Below are 7,946 nucleotides of genomic sequence, written 5' to 3'. Positions count from 1 at the left end.
CCAACTGGACTTAAGAACTTGAACAGTCTATCTCCTTTCCCAGTTTCATCAACAGTTTTGAATTCACGCTGTTCCAGATGCAAAGGGTTGTACCTAATAAAATGACCACTGACCACTGTATCTATAGACTTTCCAGAATGTGTTGTGGGAATACCCGGGGTTATTAAACATTTGGCTGTAAGTGTTGAACAGTTGAATCCATTACCTCAAGGGAAAAAGCCTGAAAAAGGAAATACTGATAATGGAAAATACATTTTGGGAGGTTTAATGTACTTTGATGTAGGTTTGATGTACCTACTGCAGTTATTGTAATTAATGTTACATATATTTCTAAATATATGTCATGTTATCTCAGTCAGTGGGCTAGTCGTTTTTGTTTTTATGTCTTGGCCTCTAGGGGGAGGTGTTATTTTTTTTCTGGCCACTAGATAGCAGCATTGTGCGTGCAATCTTTTAGACTGATCTAATGATTGAGACTGCCCAAATGGGCCTAAATATAACTGTGTACTCTCCTCAAACAATAGCATGGTATTATATCACTGTAATAGCTACTGTAAATTGGACAGTGCAGTTAGATTAACAAGAATTTAAGCTTTCTGACGATATCGGATATGTCTGTCCTGGGAAATGTTCTTGTTACTTACAACCTCATGCTAATCGCATTAGCCTACGTTAACTCAACTGTCTCGTGGAGGACCTACCGATCCTGCAGAGGTTAAAACGTATTTTTCTTTTGGAAACATTGATAAGTATGTAACTTATCGAGCCTTGGTCGTGACACTTCCCTACAGTGCCTCGCTCCACGCCTATTCCCCAGGTGCTCTCATTTGTTGACTTCTGTAACCATAAAAGCCTTGGTTTCATGCATGTTAACATTAGAAGACTCTTCCCTAAGTTTGTTTTATTCACTGCTTTAGAACACTCTGCCAACCCGGATGTCCTAGCCGTGTCTGAATCCTGTCTTAGGAAGACCACCAAAACCCCTGAAATTTCCATTCCTAACTATAACATTTTCCGACAAGATAGAACTGCAAAAGGGGGCAGAGTTGCAATCTACTGCAGAAATAGCCTGCAGAGTTGTGTCTTACTATCCAGGTCTGTACCCAAACAATTCGAGCTTCTACTTCTAAAAATCCACCTTTCCAGAAACAAGTTTCTTACCGTTGCCGCTTGCTATAGTCCGCCCTCTGACCCCAGCTGTGCCCTGGACACCATATGTGAATTGATTGCCCCCCATCTATCTTCAGAGCTCGTGCTGCTAGGTAACCTGAACTGGGACATGCTTAACACCCCGGACATCCTACAATCTAAGCTTGATGCCCTCAATCTCACACAAATTATCAATGAACATACCAGGTACAATGCCAAATCCGTAAACACGGGCACCCTCAAAGATATCATCCTAACCAACTTGACCTCCAAATACACCTCTGCTGTTTTCAACCAAGATCTCAGCGATCACTGCCTTATTGCCTGGATCCGTAATGGGTCTGCGGTCAAACGACCACCCCTCATCACTGTCAAACGCTCCCAAAAACACTTCAGCGAGCAGGCCTTTCTAATCAACCTGGCCTGGGTATCCTGGAAGGATATTGACCTCATCCCATCAGTAGAGGATGCCTGGTTATTCTTTAAAAGTGCCTTCCTCACCATCTTAAATATTTTATTTAACCTTTATTTAACTAGGCAAGTCAGTTAAGAACAAATTCTTATTTTCAATGACGCCTAGGAACAGCGGGTTAACAGCCTGTTCAGGAGCAGAACGACAGATTTATACTTTGTCAGCTCGGGGATTTGAACTTGCAACCTTCCGGTTGCTAGTCCAACGCTCTAACCACTAGGCTACCCTGCATGCCCCATTCAAAAAATGTTGAACCAGGAACAGATATAAGCCCTTGGTTCACTCCAGAGCTGACTGCCCTTCACCAGCACAAAAACATCCTGTGGCATACTGCATTAGCATCAAATAGCCCCTGTGATATGCACATTTTCAGGGAAGTTAGGAACCAATAAGCACAGGCAGTTAGGAAAGCTAAAGCTAGCTTTCTCAAACAGAAATTTGCATCCTGTAGCACAAACTCAAAAACGTTCTAGGACTCTGTAAAGTCCATGGAGAATAAGAGCACCTCCTCCCAGCAGCCCACTGCACTGAGGCTAGGAAACACTGTCACCACCAATAAATCCAGTATAATTGAGAATTTCAATTAGCATTTTTCTACGGCTGGCCATTCTTTCCACCTGGCTATCCCTACCCCGTCAAATGCCCTGCACCCCCCACAGCAACTCGCCCAAGCCTCCTCCATTTCCCATTCACCCAAATCCAGATAGCTGATGTTCTAAAAGAGCTGCAAAATGTGTACCCCTTCAAATCAGCCAGGCTAGACAATCTGGACCCTCTCTTCCTAAAATTGTCTGCCGAAATTGTTGCAACCCCTATTACTAGCCTGTTCAACCTCTCTTTCGAATCATCTGAGATTCCCAAAGATTGGAAAGCTGCCGTGATCATCCCCCTCTTCAAAGGGGGAGACACTCTAGACCCAAACTGCTACAGATCTATATCTATCCTACCCTGCCTTTCTAAGGTCTTTGAAAGCCAAGTTAACAAACAGATTACCGACCATTTCGAATCGCACTGTACCTTCTCCACTATGCAATCTGGTTTCCGAGCTGGTTATGGGTGCACCTCAGCCACACTCAAGATCCTAAATGGTATCATAAGCGCCATCGACCTGGCCAAGGCTTTCGACTCTGTCAATCGCCACATTCTTATCGACAGACTCAACAGCCTTGGTTTCTCAAATGACTGCCTCGACTGGTTCACCAACTACTTCTCTGATAGAGTTCAGTGTGTCAGATCGGAGGGCCTGTTGTCCGGGCCTCTGGCAGTCTCTATGGGGGTGCCATAGGGTTAATTTCTCAGGCCAACTCTCTTCTCTGTATACATCAATGATGTCACTCTTGCTGCTGGTGATTCTCTGATCCACGTCTACGCAGACGACACCATTCTGTATACTTCTAACCCTTCTTTGGACGCTGTGTTAACTAACCTCCAGACGAGCATCAATGCCATACAACTCTCCTTCCGTGGTCGCCAACTGCTCTTAAATGCAAGGAAAACTAAATGCATGCTCTTCAACCGATCGCTGCCCGCCCATCCAGCATCACTACTCTGGACAGTTCTGACTTAGAATATGTGGACAACTACAAATACCTAGGTGTCTGGCTAGACTGTAAACTCTCCTTCCAGACTCACATTAAGCATCTCCAATCCAAAATTAAATCTAGAATCGGCTTCCTATTTCGCAACAAAGCATCCTTCACTCATGCTGCCAAACATACCCTCGTAAAACTGACCATCCTACCGATCCTCGACTTCGGCGATGTCATTTAAAAAATAGCCTCCAACACTCTACTCAACAAATTGGATGCAGTCCATCACAGTGCCATCCATTTTGTCACCAAAGCCCCATATACTACCCACCACTGCGACCTGTACTCTCTCATTGGCTGGCCCTCGCCAAACCCACTGGCTCCAGGTCATCTACAAGTCTCTGCTTGGTAAAGCCCTACCATATCTCAGCTCACTGGTCACCATAGCAAATCAAATCAAATGTATTTATATATCCCTTCATACATCAGCTGATATCTCAAAGTGCTGTACACAATGCAGGTGTAGAAGCATGGTGGCTAGGAAAAACTCCCTAGAAAGGCCAAAACCTAGGAAGAAACCTAGAGAGGAACCAGGCTATGTGGGGTGGCCAGTCCTCTTCTGTCTGTGCCAGGTGGAGATTATAACAGAACATGGCCAAGATGTTCAAATGTTCATAAATGACCAGCATGATCAAATAATAATAATCACACGCAGAACAGTTGAAACTGGAGCAGCAGCACGGCCAGGTGGACTGGGGACAGCAAGGAGTCATCATGTCAGGTAGTCCCGAGGCATAATCCTAGGGCTCAGGTCCTCCGAGAGAGAGAAAGAAAGAGAGAATTAGAGAGAGCATACTTAAATTCACACAGGACACCGGATAGGACAGGAGAAGTACTCCAGATATAACAAACTGACCCTAGCCCCCCGACACATAAACTACTGCAGCATAAATACTGGAGGCTGAGACAGGAGGGGTCAGGAGACACTGTGGCCCCATCTGATGACACCCCCAGACAGGGCCAAACAGGAAGGAAATAACCCCACCCACTTTGCCAAAGCACAGCCCCCACACCACTAGAGGGATATCTTCAACCTCCAACTTACCATCTTGAGACAAGGCCGAGTATAGCCCACAAAGATCTCCGCCACGGCACAACCCAAGGGGGGGGCGCCAACCCAGACAGGAAGATCACATCAGTGACTCAACCCGCTCAAGTGACGCACCCCTCCTAGGGACGGTATGAAAGAGCCCTAGTAAGCCAGTGACTCAGCCCCTGTAATAGGGTTAGAGGCAGAGAATCCCAGTGGAAAGAGGGGAACCGGCCAGGCAGAGACAGCAAGGGCGGTTCGTTGCTCCAGAGCCTTTCCATTCACCTTCACACTCCTGGGCCAGACTACACTCAATCATATGACCCACTGAAGAGATGAGTCTTCAGTAAAGACTTAAAGGTTGAGACCGAGTTTGCGTCTCTCACATGGGTAGGCAGACCATTCCATAAAAATGGAGCTCTATAGGAGAAAGCCCTGCCTCTAGCTGTTTGCTTAGAAATTCTAGGGGCAATTAGGAGGCCTGTGTCTTGTGACCGTAGCATACGTGTAGGTATGTATGGCAGGACCAAATCAGAGACACAGGTAGGAGCAAGCCCATATAATGCTTTGTAGGTTAGCAGTAAAACCTTGAAATCAGCCCTTGCCTTGACAGGAAGCCAGTGTAGGGAGTAATATGATCAAATGTTGTGGTTCTAGTCAAGATTCTAGCAACCGTATTTAGCACTAACTGAAGTTTATTTAGGGCTTTATCCGGGTAGCCGGAAAGTAGAGCATTGCAGTAGTCTAAAGCATGGATTAATTTTTCTGCATCATTTTAGGACAGAAAGTTTCTGATTTTTGCAATGTTACGTAGATGGAAAAAAGCTGTCCTTGAAACAGTCTTGATATGTTCTTCAAAAGAGAGATCAGGGTCCAGAGTATCGCCGAGGTCCCTCACAGTTTTATTTGAGACGACTGTACAACCATTAAGATTGATTGTCAGATTCAACAAAAGATCTCTTTGTTTCTTGGGACCTAGAACAAGCATCTCTGTTTTGTCCGAGTTTAAAAGTATAAAGTTTGCAGCCATCCACTTCCTTATGTCTGAAACACATGCTTCTAGCGAGGGCAATTTTGGGGCTTCACCACGTTTCATTGAAATGTACAGCTGTGTGTCATCCGCATAGCAGAGCAAGTTAACATTATGTTTTCGAATGACATAAAATATGTATTGAAAACAATAGTGGTCCTAAAACGGAACCTTGCAGCACCCACCCGTAGCATGCGCTCCAGCAGGTTTATCTCACTGGTCACCCCCAAAGCCAATTCCTGGTTTGGCTGCCTTTCCTTCCAGTTCTCTGCTGCCAATGACTGGAACGAACTGCAAAAATCACTGAAGCTGGAGACTCATATCTCCCTCACTAGCTTTAAGCACAAGCTGTCAGAGCAGCTCACAGATCACTGCACCTGTACATAGCCCATCTGTAAATAGTCCATCCAACTACCTCATCCCCATACTGTATTTATTTATTTATCTTGCTTCTTTGCACCCCAGTATCTCTATTTGCACATTCATCTCCTGCACATCTATCACTCCAGAGTTTAATTGGTATATTGTAATTACTTCGCCACCATGGCCTATTTATTGCCTTACCCCCTTATCTTACCTCATATGCACACACTGTATATAGACTTTCTCTACTGTATTATTGACTGTATGTTTGTTTATTCCATGTTTAACTCTGCATTGTTGTATGTGTCGAACTGCTTTTCTTTATCTTGGCCAGGTTGCAGTTGTAAATGAGAACTTGTTCTCAACTAGCCTATCTGGTGGGAAAAAAGTACAAATCGGAGCTCCAGCAAGGGTAGAGGTGTAAATAGTCGGGACTGTAAAACCTTGCCACATTGCTCAACAGCAGCCTCTTGTGTTCAGATTGGGCACCTGTGAGTTCAATCATGGAAGTATAGTTGGCGAATGTGTATATACTTCTGCAAAAATGTGCCGACTAAAGGCTTCTGTGTTGAGCAAGCAGTGTGACAAGAATCGGCCGGCTGCCGACACTTGCTTGAAGGAGGCATATGCGCACCCTTGACTATTCCGCAGCTGCTGAGGAGTTGCCCGGACAGAAGGAGAATTTAGACATGAACAAATGGGACGGAAGAAAAAGTGGGTCAAAAAATGTTTTTACTTCTTTTAAACATCGATCAGCTGAAAGTGTCCATTTGTATTCCATACATTGCCAATTGCAGAATGACTCTCTTGAACAATGAACTCCCTACTTTGATATTGCAGTCTTGGCAATGTAGACCAGCCTTCCAATTTCAGTTCAAGGCAAGGAACCATTTGACTGGCAACTAACCATATTCAGATTGGAAGCAAATATAATCTCATAAAAATGCACACTGTTTAGCACTAAAATAGGTTGCAATTGGTGAGCGTTTAATCTTGAAAAAGCTTGACATGTTTTTTTGTTTTTTTTACGACCAAAAAAACGCCTCGCTCTTGAGAACCCTTTGCTACAAGGTGTGAGAAAGGGTCAAAGCACAGACAGTGAAGAGAACAATGTAGTATGCAACAGTGGTGGATAGATTGTGTCTTTGAAGCGCAACCGTTTATAACTATGGGTTCCAGAAAACATCTTTAAATGTGTCAACAATGCATAACAAATGTGTGTCCTCTTTTTTTCCAGTCTTCAATGCAAAGCAAGACTGCTCAATGTGTGCTTTGCATCATCCACAGACAAATGATGACCATCTGGGTTTGTTTTTGTGGAATTTTTATTCAAAGACTGACATTATTATAATGTTTGATAATACAACATTGATGTGTGATACCTTTTTTTTAATCAACACATAAGTTTTTTGCAAATGTATACCTCTATGATTTATATTGCCTGAATACTCAACCATGATTAATACCTCAGTTATGTGCTTCTGTCAGGGTTGTGGTCAAATGCATGTCATTTAAATTCAATTTTGCAATTGAATAAAAATCCTATTTAATTTGAAAATGTTCCTCATTGCAAAAGCATGTAACAGAATTAGGGTATTCCAGAACTGTAATTTACATGTAAATAAACATAACCCTGTTTTGTGTTTTTAATACTGCAGATAGAATGCTCCGTGTGCCAGAGATGGCACCATTCAGTTTGTCTTGGGATGACAAAGAAGAACTTCAACAAAGCCAAAATAGAAAATGATTGAAAGGGGCTTTTCTGCTGTTAAATTAGAGACGTATAAATAAATGACTGGTGTGCCTTGTAACTACTTTAACATGTGGAACTGTTGCACTAAAATGCAAACATTGATTTGACATACAATTTAAGATTGTAAACATTGTCTAACTTCCTATATAACAAATTTAACTTGAAATTAACATATCTTTAAAGTTATGCAAATAAATGCATATTTTCAATTTTTTTCTGCGACAATCACTGAATTAGTTAATGATTTTTTCATCTTTAAATGCAATATTTGAGATTATGTATTTCTATCAAATCAAAACTGAAAAATGTATGACAGACATGTATAGAATAAATCATACATCGTTTGATGTTTCTGTGACAAACAGTGAATTAACGTTATTGATTTTTACCGCTTTAAATGGCATTTTATAGATTTTTATGTATTTCTATCAAGTCAAAACTGGAATTTTTACTCAAAACAAAGGTCCTAATAGTATGGTTGACATTTGTAGAACAAATCATAACTAGCTTGATGATTCTGTGACAAACGGTGAATGAGTTGTTGAATTTTACATTTTTAA

At 42.4% G+C, this 7,946-nt stretch overlaps 1 long non-coding RNA gene across 1 annotated transcript; it reads left to right on the top strand.

The window, feature by feature from the left end:
* Positions 1–6,111: 6,111 nt before the first annotated feature.
* Positions 6,112–7,748, top strand: LOC135525332 (uncharacterized). Its single transcript, XR_010453123.1, has 3 exons — positions 6,112–6,347; positions 6,871–6,939; positions 7,292–7,748. It is a non-coding gene; the product is annotated as an uncharacterized LOC135525332 (long non-coding RNA).
* The last annotated feature ends 198 nt before the right edge of the window (positions 7,749–7,946 follow it).

The sequence above is a fragment of the Oncorhynchus masou genome, chromosome 31, assembly GCF_036934945.1.
Source record: "Oncorhynchus masou masou isolate Uvic2021 chromosome 31, UVic_Omas_1.1, whole genome shotgun sequence".
Classification (NCBI taxonomy): Eukaryota; Metazoa; Chordata; class Actinopteri; order Salmoniformes; family Salmonidae; genus Oncorhynchus; species Oncorhynchus masou.
Note: the sequence above shows the minus strand (reverse complement) of the source record. Positions and strands in the feature narration are given on the sequence as shown.